The sequence below is a fragment of the Nymphalis io genome, chromosome 29 (assembly GCF_905147045.1).
Source record: "Nymphalis io chromosome 29, ilAglIoxx1.1, whole genome shotgun sequence".
NCBI lineage: Eukaryota > Metazoa > Arthropoda > Insecta > Lepidoptera > Nymphalidae > Nymphalis > Nymphalis io.
Genome location: NC_065916.1, coordinates 1,580,362 through 1,597,503, shown reverse-complemented (window position 1 = coordinate 1,597,503; position 17,142 = coordinate 1,580,362). Strand labels below are relative to the sequence as shown.

The 17,142-nt window shown below is 39.8% G+C and overlaps 1 pseudogene; it reads left to right on the top strand.

Moving 5' to 3' along the window:
- The first annotated feature begins 15,062 nt into the window (after positions 1 to 15,062).
- LOC126779639 (uncharacterized) lies at positions 15,063 to 16,051 on the top strand (annotated as a pseudogene).
- The last annotated feature ends 1,091 nt before the right edge of the window (positions 16,052 to 17,142 follow it).

Genomic DNA, 17,142 nt, shown 5'->3' with positions numbered 1-17,142 from the left:
GTTTTTCAGGTTATACATCTATTTAGAGATTATTATTCAAGATTTTTTCCCCTTAAAAAAGGCACTACAATTTATATTAGGTCCTTACATATGAAATTAGCATTTTGTCGTACTGACCACATTGATCTGAAATATCTCCTCTTTGGTTAAGAATTCCAAATTCAAATTTATGAATTGATTTTGCTGGTACATTTGAATTTTGAAAACTCTTTCATTTGTTTTTTCCTCATTATTTTTTTCTTTGGCGTCGCACAATGGAAAACATGAAATATCAGTATATTTACGAGTACGAGATCTACCGTGGCACCAGTGCTGCAGAAACAGCTCGAAGGATTAATGATGTATACGGCGGTGGTGTTGCAAAAGAAAGCACGGTACGTTTTTGGTTCCAACGTTTTCGTTCTGGTAATTCGACCTTCAGAACCAACCTCGTGGACGGCCAGAGACCAAAGTGGAAAATGAAGAATTAAAGGCTTTTGTGGAAGCGAATCCATCAGAAAGCACTTCCGAGATAGCTGCAGGCTTCGGGGTAAGTAAAAACACTGTATTAATCCACTTGAAGCAAATCGGGAAAGTAAAAAAACTTGAACGATGGGTACCTCATGAATTGAGTGAATCGAACTCGCAAACACGCATCGACTGCTGTGTTACTTTGCTCAACCGACACAATAATGAAGGGATTTAAAATCGAATCATTACTTGTGATGAAAAGTGGATACTGTACGATAATTGGAAGCGCTCGTCACAATGGCTGAACCAATGGAGACCCAGCCAAATCCTGCCCTAAACGAAAATTGACTCAGAAAAAGTTACTTGTAAGTGTTTGGTGGACTAGCGCCGGTGTCGTTCACTACAGCTTTCTAAAATCTGGCCAAACATGAAGGAAGAACTAGCTGCTAAACAACCGAGATTGGTCAATCGCTCTAGGCCACTGCTGCTTCACGACAACGCAAGACCACACACTGCACAACAAACAACCACTAAGTTAGATGAGCTACAATTGGAATGTCTGCGACATCCACCGTACACCCCGGACCTCACTCCAACAGATTACAATTTTTTTCCGAAATTTGTACAACTTCTTACAAGGAAAAAAATTCAACTCCGATGCGGCAGTCCTAACCGCCTTTAAAGAGTTTATTAATTCTCACCCCATGGTTTTTTTAGTAAAGGGATCAATGAACTACCTTTGAGATGGCAAAAGTGCATAGATAACATCGGTGCATACTTTGATATATTCCTCCCGTACAAAACGCCAATTTCATATGTAAGGACCTAATATCAAACCTCGAACCCGATTTTTTTTTCCAATTGTGTTTTATTTTTAATTTAAAATTATCTTATATAATACATATCCCATCACCCTTTGATACCAACTTGGGGGTTTTCAATTTTCAATTTACAATAAACTGAAACAATAACTAAAGAAAAGTACAAAAAGCTCTGAAAATAATTTATTAATAGAATATGAGCAAAAAGCAAAAAAAATGTATGCCACGAAAAGTTAAGAAAATCTAAATTTGAAGAAAGAAAAGTTAATGAATGAGGAATTTCAAGTTGGTCCCCTAGGGGAACATTCTGAAGGTTGTTCCACACGTTCTATCCTAACATTTCATCGTCTTCGATCGGTTCCGATGTTAACACTTGACCGAATTCCCAGAATGCCACCCAAATGAATGGATTTAATTCCAAATGTGTTTTTTTTTAAGTTATATTATTTTGTTCGTTCTTGTATTGCGTCTCGAGTGTTTTTGCTCTGCAAGTATGTCCCTATGTCGTAATTGCTTGCCGAGTATAATACACAATTTTCGATCAGTAGAGAGGCAATAGTGTCAGCGTCTTGGGTACAATGCCACAGGACAATCTTTGAGACGGCGTGTTTTTGCTATAAATTTATAATGTGTATTTTGTTTTATTATTTTAATTTTATATATTATAAAAATGACTGTACATAGATCAGTAATTGATTTATATATCTTACTTCGGTGTTCATGACTCGTACTGCTTATAATTTCCATTGTTGGAATTGATTGTCTGTTATTCTACACTCATCCATGAAACATGCATTTCATACAAATTTGCGAAGTTGAATGATGAATTTGGTTGTAATCCTGTCAGTATCGTAGTTATAGTGCATTTCCACTAAAATATTTCATAATCATAGTTTTTCCTGTGCTCGGGGGTCCGTAGAAAATTAAATTGTTTCTTTCTCCGGTTCCTGAATAGAAGTGATGATTAGTTAATATTAATTATGTTACATATGTATTCTAAGTTGGATATTCCGTCTAATATTATATTCATATCGTTGGCTCGTATTTAATTTCACGCATTTTTGTTTTTATCGTTGTAGCATTTGTTGTTGGGATTCCTGTAATACCAATGTTTTTGAAACTGATAAAGCGGTTTTGAGTTCGTTGAAGTTTCTTGTAAACTGAATGGTAATCCCTTGAGACGTTCTGCGTAGTTGTTTCTCCTTCTTCAAAAGCTTGGTTTTCACATAAGTATAACACAAGCTTTTGATTTTATTGTTGTTGTTGTTGTATGTTTTAAAATGCATTCGATTTATTTCCAAGTTCATCGCATGGCATTTGTTGATATTAAACAGTAGTTGGAACTGTGTATTATGTCTTAATTGGATGTAGTTTCGCCTGTAACCAATCGTCGACGTGTGTCAATCGCCTTACCCCCTGGCCACAGCCAAGAGCGGCGCGGATTGCGGCGCGGCGTGAGGCGCGGCAAGTGCTGGTCGCGCGCTTCGGGTGACACAAAAAATGGGTGATTACTAATTTGACTATGGTACATATATAAACAAATACCTAGTTATAAACAAATTAATACTTTTATTTATCTATATAGGTTAGAAACAGCTGTTCTAGAGGTGCAACAATTTTTTTAAATTAACTTTAGCTTACAAGTCTTCGTGTATGCGGCCAAATATATAATACCGTGCCACTTTTGATAAGGGCATTTTAATAGTTTAGCCGTTCTCTAAATACGTCCACCGCTGACGCCGCCGCGGTCGCAACTAGTCTAGCTGTGGCATACGACCACAAATCACTCCGCCTGCCGCGTCTCCCGCCGCACCGCGCGCCGCATCGCCAGAATATGTGGCCCTAATCCCCACCCTCGTGAGGTTCGGCAATGGCGGGTGGAGGCCCGAGAATGAATTCGCCCAATGGGCGGAGAAACTAGGTGTCCCGGGTGCTAGTCGGGACCTCGTTGCGGCCATTCGACCGGTGTTGAAGGAGTGGGTCGAGCGCAAGCAAACGTATCACCTCACACAGCTTTTGACCGGCCGCGGTTGTTTTGGCCTGTGTGAGGTGGTTGGTAGGGAACCCTCGGTGGTGTGCCACCATTGTGGCGGAGGAGCCGTGGATGCGGCCGCGGTCGCAACTAGTCTAGCTGTGGCATACCACCGCAAATCACGCCACCTGCCGCGTCTCCCGCCGCACCGCCAGAAACTGTAACCAGGCCCTTATAGGGTTCCGCGCAGTAACGCGCCGCTGGTCCGTACCGTCAGGCGGTGTACGTGTGTTAGGCATCAACGGATTACTTGCAAGACAACGCAACGTAAGGCCCGCTTTACCGCCTGCCGCGGCGGTGCGCGGCGTCGTGTGTTAAACGCCTTAGTAATTGTTGATTCAGTTAAATAACAAAAAATTGTTATATAGATTGTGACAATTCCTTTTGATAGCAATTGATATTATAATTATGGTTGTCATTAGGTGAATAATTAGAGCTTCGATTATGGATTCCGCAGGCGCTGACTAGAAACCACCGACGTACTTCTTATATGCGGTATCAAACAGTACGCCGAAGTCGGCGTACCAGTCCCGTTGCAAGCAACGTGCAAGGTCCGAGCGTGTTACTGAGCCGCAGTCATGACATTTTTGTTGTAAAATATGAAAACGAGAATTTTAGTATATTTCCGGGAGTTTCCCAGCATATATTGTTTCTTCAAAAGTTTATACAGGTGGCTTGTAAAACACCAACATCGTCGCTGGACTAGGTAGCTAACACCATAAGCAACGACTTTAAATATTATTTGATTATTGTAAATACGCTGATTCCACTTTTCAGTTGTTCTATTTGATGAACTGGTTGGAAATGCACCTACTTTAGGGTCCCCGGTCATTAATAACAATTAAAATTGAACAATAGATTTGACATGGGGACATCGTGCCTATTATTGAGTAAAAATAAATTAAAAAAATACTTTAGAATTAATAGATATATAAAAACACACTAAAATTAATAAAATCAAAAATATTTGCATAAATTATGATAATATTTATAAAGAACGAAATGTAAATTTAAAGAAATTAAAATATTAACTGTCGCTTCTCTAACATATTGTGTAATGTTTTGTTTGTACGGAAGGTGAAAAAAAAATACATTTAAATACCACTAAAAGCTAAAATCGTATCATGAAACGTCAATTAACGAACGACAAGTGTCAAGTAGGCCGCTCAAATTATTTAAGACGTCGTTATTTTTGAGAGTGGTCGCCAGCTATCTTAAATCTATTTTCGTTGTTTTATAAACTTTAAAAATGTCGTTATTTTTACTTGTTGACGATGAAACGACATCTCGTAGCAGTCGTAGGAATGAAGAAAAGTTGAACGCTTTTGAAAATATTATGATAACCTGTTTCAAAGTCGGTTCCGTGTTTCTAAAGACACCGTGTTGTACCTAGAGTCATTGTTTGGCAAGGACATCGCGCCTTTGACGAAACAAAATCGAGCATTACAGCCAAGAGACCAAATTTTGATAACACTACGATATTACGCTACTGGCAATTATCAAAAAGTGATAGGAGATATATTCCATGTCGAACAAGTTACTGTTCACCGTGTGGTACATAAGGTTACGCCTGCAATTGCAAAACTTAAATGCCATTTCATTAAAAGGGCCGATTCCCAAGAACGCAGAGATTGCCAAAAGACTTTTATTCCATAGCAGGATTTCCGAAAATTTTGGGAGCTATTGATTGTACACACATAAAAATCAATTTATCAGGTACTTTTATATACATTAGTACTAGGAGTAATGTAAATGGAACTCAATGATTAATTTTAATATTCAATGAATAATGAGTTGAAAGGTTTCGGAACAGAAAATAATTTTTTTCATTAAATGTTCAAATGGTGTGTGATGCAAAATTATGTATCCAGAATGTGATAGCAAGATGGCCAGGCTTTCTACATGACAGTACATTTTTTAATGACTCTCCGTTATGTGCTCAAATTGAGCGTAGTGATTATGCCAATTTTGTACTTTTAGGGGATAGTGATTACTACCCATGTCGACATTATTTGCTAACCCCTTTACCTCCTGTACCCCTTTAAAATCCATGTACACTCGCAGAGTACTCGCCTATACACGGTCATAAATACATCGGCTCAGCGTTAAAAAATCGTTAAAATTCGAAATCCATGCTAATCACGATAAAAACGAGTTCTCATGAATAATAAACGTGTGATTCACCGGGATAAGTGTTTGTGGCGCTTTACTACTAACAGTTCCTGAGGGAGAAGACAGCAAATTCCCAAGAGAATAGCTTATAGAAGGTGTGTCATCTATAAAAAATTGTAAATATCCAATAAGAGCGGAAAAACACCTATCCTCAGACTCCCTCCACGAAGAGATCGGACAAGAACCGGTGGAGTTATTAGGGTGAACATATATAAGAAAATAACCCTACAATCCACTTGGTCTGCACGCGGCAACGCGAAACACATGTTCGTGGTAAATCGCATAGGGCGCCGCTGTGGACGCGACATAACTGAGGTCTCCACCCCATCTGAGGAGCAGAAACACCACATAGGAGCTGGCTGCCAGGTGAGGGTCCGGGGAACCTACCCTTCCCCTCCATAAGACCCCATTGCGACGGCTCATTAAAACCGTCTCAAGGAGATCCTTCCAAAAAAAAAGCTCCCCCACAAGCTCTTATTCTTGACTGAATGATATCTTGAGCTAAAAATGCACTTGTTTCTAGGCAATACCGTGCCACTTTTGATAGGGTCATTTTAATAGTTAACCTGTTCTCTAAATACGTCCACTACTGACGCCACCGCGGTCGCAACTAGTCTAGCTGTGGCATACGATTACAAATCACTCCGCCTGCCGCTTCTCCCGCCGCACCGCGCGCCTTACCGCCAGAAAGTGTGGCCAGGCCCTAAACTATTGCCGAACCTTCGAAGGGTTCGGCAATGGCGGGCGGAGGCCCGAGAAAGACTTTGCCCAATGGGCGGAGAGACTAGGTGTCCCGGGTGCTAGTCGGGACCTCGTTGCGGCCATTCGGCCGGTGTTGAAGGAGTGGGTCGAGCTCAAGCACGGCCTACCCACGTATCACCTCACACAGCTTTTGACCGGCCGCGGTTGCTTTGGCCGGTACCTGTGTGAGGTGGTTGGTAGGGAACCCTCGGTGGTGTGCCACCATTGTGGCGGAGGAGCCGTGGATGCGGCCGAACATAAGCGCGCAGAGTGCCCGGCGTGGGCGGAGCCTCGCGCCGTCCTATCCACGGCTGTAGGAGGGGACCAGTCGTTTCCGGCCCTCGTCGAGAAGGTAGCCAGAAGCGAAGAGATCTGGGCGGCAGTGTCCGCGTTTGGCGGTTTATAATTAAAAACGCTCCCGCAACGAAGGAGACCGGGTCGACGGTGAAGGGCCTTCGCAGGCCGAACGCTGCCGCAGTGAGGAGGTATAGTTGGCGGCGGAGTATTGATCTGCCGCAGGGCGTCGAGCCCTGATGCCCAGCCTCCAGTGGCTGATCTCTCCTTTTCGGGTTACTTTCGCTCCTATTCTTGACTGAATGATATCTTGAGCTAAGAACGCTCTTGTTTCAAGACAATACTGAGCCACTTTTGATAGGGTCGTTTTAATAGTTTAGCTGTTCTCTAAATACGTCCACTACTGACGCCACCGCGGTCGCAACTAGTCTAACTGTGACATACCACCGCAAATCATGCCGCCTGCCGCGTCTATCACCGTACCGTGCCACAAAAAAAACACGCCACCTCCTACGTCCACACAAGATACTTTAAGGTCACATCCACCGAGATGATCGCATAACGTCTTTTGTTTGAACGCCGAAAGACAAGATGGTCGCTCGTGAGTCTATTGTCTATGACTGACTACGTCACTTGTAGGTGTGGCCACTCATGCGCATTATTTATTATTTTTGTGTATAAATAGTGTGTTGTCCTTTAAGTAATAATGCATTCTTTTGTATACGCTTGATATAAACAAAGTCTAAATTCGCTTGACTTTTTGTTCTTACCGTCAATACTTCGAACTAATTAAATATTATAAGTAAGTGGTATCTGTATATATAGCCATACCACTTCAATTTCATTTGATTTATTATGTATGTAAACGAAAATAACTAAATCTGGGCTAGTGCTTTAATATGGACTAGTAACAATTTTCAGAAACAAATTCAGAAAATTTAATACTTTGTTAATATAATTATCTAATGTTAAACGTAAAGGTAGTTTTAAAGATGTAATATTTGAGTTGAAACAAAAAATATTTTTTATTAAAAGCAAATTGTTAGATAAATATAGTGATCCAGTAATCGTAGAAGAAATAATGGAACCTTATAATAAATATGGCTCGGAATACTTTAAAAAATAGTTTGCCTATTTATAGGCTTTTTATAGGCCTTCTATATCTAACTGGTATTTACCGATCAAGTAGACAAAATTTGAGCGATTTATGGGCTACTCATAGCAAAGGTGTGGATATTTTTTGGCTTGTATTGTTTTTGCAGAGATTTCATTTTATTCAAAGTTCTTTGACCTTTAATGATATTTCTTCCCATCAGCAAAGAATGCAACTACTGTCAATCTGGCTGCAATTAGAGAATTTTTTAAAGTATAAGTAGAAAACTGTAAAAAAATTTACATACCAAGTGATTGTCTAACTATTGACGAAATGCTTGTAGCTTTCCGAGGTAGATGTAAATTTCGTCAATATATACCATACAAACCTGCTAAATACGGGATAAAAATAATTGACCATATTGTACAGCTTATTACCAAAACAAACAGAAACGTAACATTTGATTTAATAACGTAATAGTAACGCAATTTAAAAAGGGGGCCATTGATAATTTTTTATGCCTCATTGAAAATAGCTGCCATTAATGGCCTAATAACAAATAAAATTAATAATAATTGCTTAAAAACAAAACGCAGGCGATTTATAAAAACCCAGGCCTCGGTCTTGTGGAACACCTAAAACTTCGCCATAATGTATCAGTGATTCCACGTGAGTTGCGACAAAAAATTGGAAAATTTCTTGGTGAATCTTCAAGAGAACCTCCGGCAAAAAAGGCTAATTTTCGCAAAAGGTGCCAAGTGTGTCCAGCCAAGAAAGACCGTAAAACAAATTACACCTGCGAGAGTTGCAACAAACATATTTGTTTCGAAAATATTGTACCTTTCTGTGCTGACTGTAACAAAGATAATGATTCGGGGTGATTAATTGTTTTTTTTTTCTTCTAAAGATAATTACTTAGGTGATTATTTGAGGGATTAGTCGAAATAAAACTCTTGAACGAGACGCTGTATTTTACTGATCACCTTCGTCTGTACCAATATACTAACTTTATTAAAGTGCGTGTTTAAAGGAAAACGTTATTATAATAGCCGAGCCGGTTGGCGTGCTTGCCTTTTACGCCGAAGGTTGTGGTTTCGATTCCCACCCAGGATAGATATTTGTGTGCATGAACATGTCTGTTTGTCCCGAGTCTGGGTGTAATTATCTATATAAGTATGTATTTACAAAAAGAAAAATAGTATATGTAGTATATTAGTTGTCTGGTTTCCATAGTACAAGCTCTGTACAAGCTTAATTTGGGATCAGATGGCCGTGTATGAAAAATGTCCCAGGATATTATAATTTATTAGAAAAACGATATTATAAACACCATCATTTATGTGCTTGCTGTATGAGCATACATATTTTAAAATATTATTCCACGATGTAACGTAAGTTTGTATCCTTTGTTGGAGATCCTTCTTAAATAATACTCTCCCGACCGATTTCGGCCACGGCGACCGCTTCAACTCCCTGCATGGTGTCGTTCATGTGCTCGCATGTGGCTTATGTAGCCAATCTTCTTACTGATGTTCCTCGCGCATAGCGGACATGTGAGCACTCCATTGATATAATTTTAGTTGATTGCCGCGCGTGGTCGGGCTTTCAACTGGTCGCGTCCCGAGTCGACGTTCGGACGTCGTTGAGTGAGGTTGTGTTTACTGCGAAGATTGTTCGATTTGATGAATTCAAACGACATCTGGCGTTGTAAAACTGTGTTGTTATCTCTTATGCGGCACATCTGGACATTCTGCTTTGTACATGGACTTTTGTTTTGCCTAATGAGTGGATTTATTGTTTCGGACTAGGTCTTTGTAGACCCTGTTTTTTTTTGTTTTGTAATTGTTATAGTGCTATTGTTATTCGTGTAGGACTATTTGTTTTCGGCGATGGACGTCGACACTGAGTTGCCGTCCGACGCCTTGATTGGCCGAAAAAGGCCTTATGATGGGCTCACCACTTCTGACTCCGACTCCGATACGGAGACGGAAACGACAATGGCTGCCAAAAGTAAGCTTGATAGTCGAAGTAAATTAGCGTCGAGGAGGCGTGGTAGTGGCCTCGTTCGGGCTAAGGCCGAGCTCAAGGAGAAGGTCGCCGAGGCCAAGGAGGAGGCATTTGAGCGTTCCTTGAGGAGTAGGACGTTCAAAAAGGACGTTTCGCAGGCGATACTGGACTCCGAAGAGTCCGCATCAGAAGCTAGGGAGGATCCTGCGAAGATGAACACAGAGGAACTTCGCGCACAGGCTGGCCGCAATGCAGCCCTCATTTTGGACGTGGCGCAAAAATCCTCCCTAGCGTCTCGCACGGAAGCGGAGGAGACACGAAAACTCCGTGCCGATAATGTCCGCCTGCGTAAGGAAGGTCGGTCTCAAGGACGAAATAAAGGCTAAACAAGATAGATAACGAAATGAAGATATCTATATTAATTGCGTCTAAGGGGACCAGACATACCAATTGCTAGCTAATTTGTCGAGTCCAAAAAAACCCGCAGATATAAGTTTTATCGAAGAGGTGGAGTTATTGCGGCATACATACGACATTATAGCGAAATAGGTATGTTTTCCATAAATGATCTTGGTAGCCCAAACAGTTCATTTGACCTTAGATACACACACATTTCCTTGTAATCTTCATTCTGACACTCCACCTAATTGGAACCCCTCTTTAAGCCGCGTTAAAACCATCAAGTATCTTGGATGTTATGTTTGATAAACATTTAAAATGAGATTCTCATATTTTTCTTAACTCTAGTTGTTGGAGCGCCTGATTATTATTTGAAGCATCAATTTAAACCGGTGTACTGTCAACTTAATTTTACTTATAATTACCGCTCACCGTCACCGTTTGATGGTGATTAGCGTTCTTACCGGCAACGAGTTAATACACGTTTTCTAAGTTATCCAAATTCGCCTGTTTTATTTCGTCGAGCCAGTTATTCCTGTACATGGTCCATTATCGAGTCTGATTATATCTACTTATGTATAAAGAAGATAATTAATGAATCAGAAATATTAATTAACAACGGAATTAAAAATAACTGCAACTTGAGGAGTTACATGTTGGCAGAGTGAATTTGGATTAAGTACACACATTTCAACGGTGTTAAGTATTCTTGTGGATAATATCGTCACCCAACACTCGTACGTTAATACAACCATTTAACTTTAATATATATTGTTTGTACCTGTATTAATTATTTTAATTAAGTACCAACTTGCATTGTGAGTGGTTCTCATTTTTCATATTATATAAATATGATTAGTAGAAATAATATACATACAATACTAAAAATATTATTGTAGAAGTAATTACTTCGTTTTATAATTTCAAAATTGCATTTAAGAGACATACATTCAATTATTACAGTTGCGTAGGTACTTGTTAAATATAATGTATTAATAAGTGTTAGGTATTTTTACAATCCATTTACTTTTAGTATAGTTAATTAAGCCGTAGTGTACTTTAAATAATTATTTATTTACTAATATATTAAGAAACACGTGTAGGTTAAATAAAATTTGCCGTTTTAAATTTAATAATTATATTGTTAACATTTACTTTAAAGATTACCTATTTACGTTGTTAAATAAAATAAAATTAATTCTAAAACATAGTGCCTAAAGTTTGTAATTAAAATAGTACATAGTTATATACTTGCTATTGTTTACATTACACGTCGACGACGACCGAATTCCAGTATGTCCGAGGAAAGGGAGTTAGTAAAAAAGCGTGGATGTTTTAAAAGTCGCTTAACAGCATTTATTAATTACCTCGATGCATTAAATGATAAAAAATTAAGCAGCTGTGATGTCACTGAATTGCAATTACGGAGGGAACGGATCGAGTTGTTGTACGTGCAATATGGTGAGATACATTTGCCTTTAGAATGTATAGTTGACGATGTAAAATGTACAGTTTTCTGAGCGTTCAGAGTTTGAATCATTATATTATAAAGGCATTGTCTAGATCGCAAGAATTTTAGTTAGAATAAAGTTTTACTATAAAGGCAATGAGTCTATATGTAGTGATAGGAATACAGGTGTCAGTATTCTATTCTATATAAGCCTATTAAGTTGCCTACAATACAGCCACCACGGTTTAATGGGTGTTATAGTAATTGGCTAGAATTTCGTGAAACTTTTACTAGCCTCATCCATAATAATGATAAAATTGACCAAATACACAAATTCCATTATCTGCGAGCTTCTCTGGAGGGATCTGCTGCTGTGATTATTCAATCGATTGAGTTTTAGTAATTATACAGTTGCTTGGAGTTTAATATGCGATCGTTATGATAATAAAAGATTATTAGTGCAGAATCACGTGTCAGTCTTATTTAATATCGAAGCTGTTACTAGGGAGTCTTCTGTGGCATTAAAAGGGTTGATAGACCAATTAAATAAAAACTTGCGTTCTTTAGAATCCTTAGGTGAGCCAGTTAAACAATGGGACACTTTATTAATATATTTAGTTACTCGCAAGTTAGATCAGAAGTCTTATCGTGAGTGGGAGGAGTTTAAGGGCTGTGTTGACAAGAATAGCAAAATCACATTCGATGCATTCATTCATACGCGCGCTGACTTAGTTGAAACTTTAGAGTTATCACGCAATAATACGCCTGTGACTAATAAATACATTCCAAAGATAAAATCCATGGTAACGACACAGAGTCCTGGTTGTCCAAGCCCTGAATCTGTCACTAAGACTTGTCCCTGTTGTAAAGGTGACCACAGTCTAACTAATTGTTCACAGTTCCTTGCATTAAGTAATGAAGCTCGTCTTAAGTTAATACCGAATTATAAAGTGTGTTACAACTGCTTTCGTTCAGGTCATTTTGTTAACAATTGTAAAAAAACCAGGGTGCAAATTATGTAAGCGTAGGCACAATATATTTTCACGCCTCTGATATTAAAGGTAATCGCTATGACATGGATAACAATATATCAGCGTCTCAGTCAACGTCTGATGCGCCTGAGCGCTCGATTCACACTGGCGCTGGTAAAGTCGCTTTATCTGCGAACCTCTCGCCTTCGTATAGCAAAAATAATAATAAGCAGCGCGGCGTGTTATTATCAACCGCTTTAGTTAAAGTATATGATCATAATTGTGTTGAACATATAGTGCGTGTGGCACTCGACAGTGGCAGCACATTATGCTTTATGACGGAGCGATTATGTAAACGGCTCAAGTTATACACTAAACAAGTAGATGAGTTTGGCATTAATAACGTGAATTCTCGCGTAGGCAATACATGTCAGGTTAAAATGACGTCACTAGATAACAGCTATAGTGCTAAGTTATTTTGTTTTGTATTGCCCTTAATAACAAATGACATGCCCTGTTGTGAAGTTGATTTGTCTAACCGTTCTAAGTTTAGCCGACCCTACTTTCTACCAACCGTCAGAAGTAGATATTTTAATTGGTGCTGATCTCTTCTGGGACTTGCTAGGTTTTGAAAAAAATAAGTTAGGTGTTGGAAAGCCTGTTTTATGTGAAACCAAACTAGGCTGTTTGTTGATCGTTTCTGGCCCCGTTACCTATTATAATGGTAAATTATTTAATAAAATGTCATGTAATTTTACTCAAACTAGTTCTCATGATGATACTGATTTTGATTTCATTCGTAACAATTTAATGCAATTTTGGAATCTCGAGATTAACTCTCAGTTATCTGATTATATGCCAGAAGAAAGGCTGTGTGAGGAACATTTTATTAAAAATAGTGTTCATATCCCTTTAAAGAAAGACCCTTCTATTCTTGGTGACTCATTTCGTAAGGCTAGTAATTGCGTATACTCTCTTGAACGTAGACTTAGAACTAAACCCGATAATAGTAAATTATATCATGAGTTTATGTCTGAATATGCGAAATTTAGGCCACATGACTGAGAATAAAGAGATAGACTTGAATGCCAATAATTATTTCATTCCGCATCACGGAGTACTACGCGAATATAGTAGCACTACTAAACTTCGTGTAGTATTCAACGCAAGTTGCCCTACTTCATCAGGAGTTTCTTTCAATGATTTACAGATGGTAGGTCCTACGGTTCTGGATGATCTGCTGTCCATACTTCTACGGTTTCGACAGTATAGGTATGTTTTATCAGCCGATGTTGTAAAAATGTACCGACAAATTGTAGTCCATCCATCTGATAGGCACTTGCAGCAGGTAATTTGGCGTGAAGTGATTTCAACTAATCCAGTGAAGGTTTTTAAATTAAACATTGTCACATACGGTACAGCTAGTGCACCATTTCTTGCGACGCGTTGTCTTAAGCGATTAGGTTTGGAGTGCACTAATGATAAGATTGCCACTATTATAAAACACGATTTTTATATTCGTAATGAAATCACCAATATACTTGCATCAGCTTGTATGTTACTTAGGAAGTGGAAATCTAATTCACCTCAAGTAGTATCGGCGGATTCTCAATTATCATTAGACTTAAATATGGGATCCGGTAAACATAATTAATTATTAGGACTTGACTGATTTGCTACTTCCGACGAATTGGATTTCATAATTGGCTCCAAGATTCCCTCTCATAATAGTACTAAACGTGAGTTGCTGTCAGTAATTGCACGTTTTTTTGACCCTTTAGGTCTTTTATCACCCTTTGTAGTCTCCATGAAAATATTATTCCAAAGAATGTGGTTAGATAAAATATCATGGGACGAACATTTACCTTCCAAACTCAATTCCAGTTGGAGTGCTATTGTCAAGACTCTGCCTCTTTTAAATAATTATCGGATTCCACGCGTTGTGATATGCAATCCATGTCAAATGTTAGAACTCCATGTATTTAAAGACTCATCTGAGCGCGCGTACGGTGTATGTGCTTATATCCGCAGTGTCAATAATGAGGGTGAGTGCATGATTCGTTTATTGATGTCTAAGAGTCGCGTGGCACCGATCAAACCTACCACCATTCCACGATTGGAATTATGCGGTGCTTTATTGGGAGCTCGAGCTTATGAGAAGGTTGTAAGCTGACTTCGAGTCAAGTTCGACCGAGTTTATTGTTGGACTGACTCAACCATCGTCCTGGGATGGTTACAAATGTTGCCCTTTAAGCTTAAGTGGTGGAACGATCCTGAATTTTTAAAAAATAAATCCCATTGGCCGACTCAAGTTAATTTAGAATTCGAAACGTTACCTGAAACTCGTCCTCATATTTCACTGACTGCTGTCGCAGATAATATTAAAGATAACACATTAATAGATTTTAGTTTTTCGGAGGTAGGCGCAACAAAGTAAACACATTATAATCAGTTCTCGTTTTTAAATAATATTTAATATTTGTTTCAACAAGTGTAATAATAAATAAAATGTACCTGTGAGTTCAGTTATCCACCGGCTTCAACATTAAATAATTGTTTGAACCCTATTCTAAATTACTAATCTAAAAATTTGCCACATCACTGCCTACCACTCACTTTTACAAACACTACAATGGATCAGCTTTAAAAATCGATTGAGCAGCTAGCGGCCACGTTCACAGCTCAAATGAACGAGTTGCAGAGGGAAGTTCGATCGTTCATTCCTGCAGCCAGCCCGACGTCCAATATACATGCGCAATTTAGTGCATTTCGAGCTTTTGTGATGACGGCGCTGGAGAACTTGCAGGTGCAGCTTCAAATTCCCTCCAGACAGCAGGAGGACATGGAGGTCCGATCCAGAAGGAATATGTTGCTTGTTCATGGTGTGCCCCAAACCCACAATGAAGACCCAGCGGAGATTGTGTGCAAGGTGTTAAGAGAGCGGCTATTCTTGGCAGAAATCACAGTAAGCAATATTAAGAGGTGCCATCGCTTGGGCCGTACAAATAATAGGAATAAGCATCGTGCTATCTTGATAAAATTCTGTAATCAGGGGCTCCGCAATAAGATATGGTACGGCAAATGTAAATTAAAGGGTAGCGGTATCACATTGTCTGAATTTCTGATAAAGGGCCGACACGAAGCGTTTGTTGCGGCGCGCAAACGATTTGGGGTATCCCGCAGCTGGACGAGGGATGGCTGTGTTGTTGTGGTCGGCCCTGACGGCAAGCACCATCGAATCGTCTCTGTGGCCGAGGTTGACGCTATTCCGGAGTCGGCTGGCAGCGTCACCAGTGCAAGCCACGTTGTGACAGCGGCGCCGGCAACTTTGATGCAGGTGGGAGCAGGGAAGCAGACCTGAGTGGCTTCGATTACCCCGAAACTAAATGTTAATGTTAGGCCCAGAAAGCCCTATAGAAAATAGTTCTATTTAACTCATCTGTGTAATCTTTGTTTATTTTCTTGTATTGATTAACTTGTTAGTTATAAGCGTCTTAAATAGCGTTTAAAATTTTCGATTTTCATTACTTTTTTTTAAAAAGCAACTCTTTGACTATATTACTTTGATTTATATTTGATTACGCTGCAATGGAAGTCGCACTCTTAACGAGTGACGCGGGCTCACTATTTCACGGCTTCTTTGCAACTGTTTATCTTATAATTCTAATGACCGTCACAGGCCTCGTAATTCGTTGCGTTGCTACTACTATTGCGTTGTTCAGTTGTAATGCTATTTGTTACACAGGTAGGCAATTTATTTTACCATATGTTCAACTTATTAACTGTGTTAATTGCACTTCATTTAAATTAGTGCTACCTTATATTTATATATGTATGTATGTATGTATGTGTGTGTGTATATATATGTATATGTATGTATATGCGTATGTGCATGTGTACACACATGTACATGTATATATATGTATGTATATATATAAGACAATTACTAATTTTTATTGCAAGAGGAGAAATAAAACTTCAATTTGTTGCTCTGTAAACAAAGGATGCAAAATTTTATTTATCGAGTAGGTCACACAATCATAATAAACTTTACAAAAATAGCACAGTCTTACCTGTAAACAAAGAAACGACAATAAAAGTTTACTGTTATCACCTCTCGATTGCACTAATTAAACTTATTACAATTAACTTTAAATCAAAAAACACCAATTCATGCAAATTCTTCTTTGACAATGACAGCCAGCTTGGCCGGAAAGTTGCGTGTTAGCCGCCTCCAGTCGCGCCACCTCCTCCGTCACCGTGAGGGCCCTTAGATCCGCCACCGCACCTTTAATGGTGTCGACGCCTCCTGCACTGCCCTGTCCAGCGCGGCAGACATCTGCGGCACGTCCTCGGTCACGCCGGGTTGGCGTTTCCGAGCACGGGCAGCCCTCTAATCCGTGGCCACCTTGGCTGCCGCACTGTACGCGGCCAGTGCGTCCTCCACCTCGTACCGCCGCTCCTTTGCCTCAGCGGCCTTCTGCTCCTCGCGGGAGCGCCCGAGGCCGACGTATTGGCCCGTCGTGGGCGGTCGACCACGCCCCCTTTTGGGGGAGGGCTTCACCCATTTGCTTCACTTCACTCATAGCCACGTCGCTCTCGGAGCACGAGCAGCTCTCCGGCCCAGGACGGGGCCGCTTCTCCACCTTCCGCCGACGACAGGCGGTGTCTCTTGAAGAGACCGTTATCACGCTGGTGGCCGACAAGTCCGA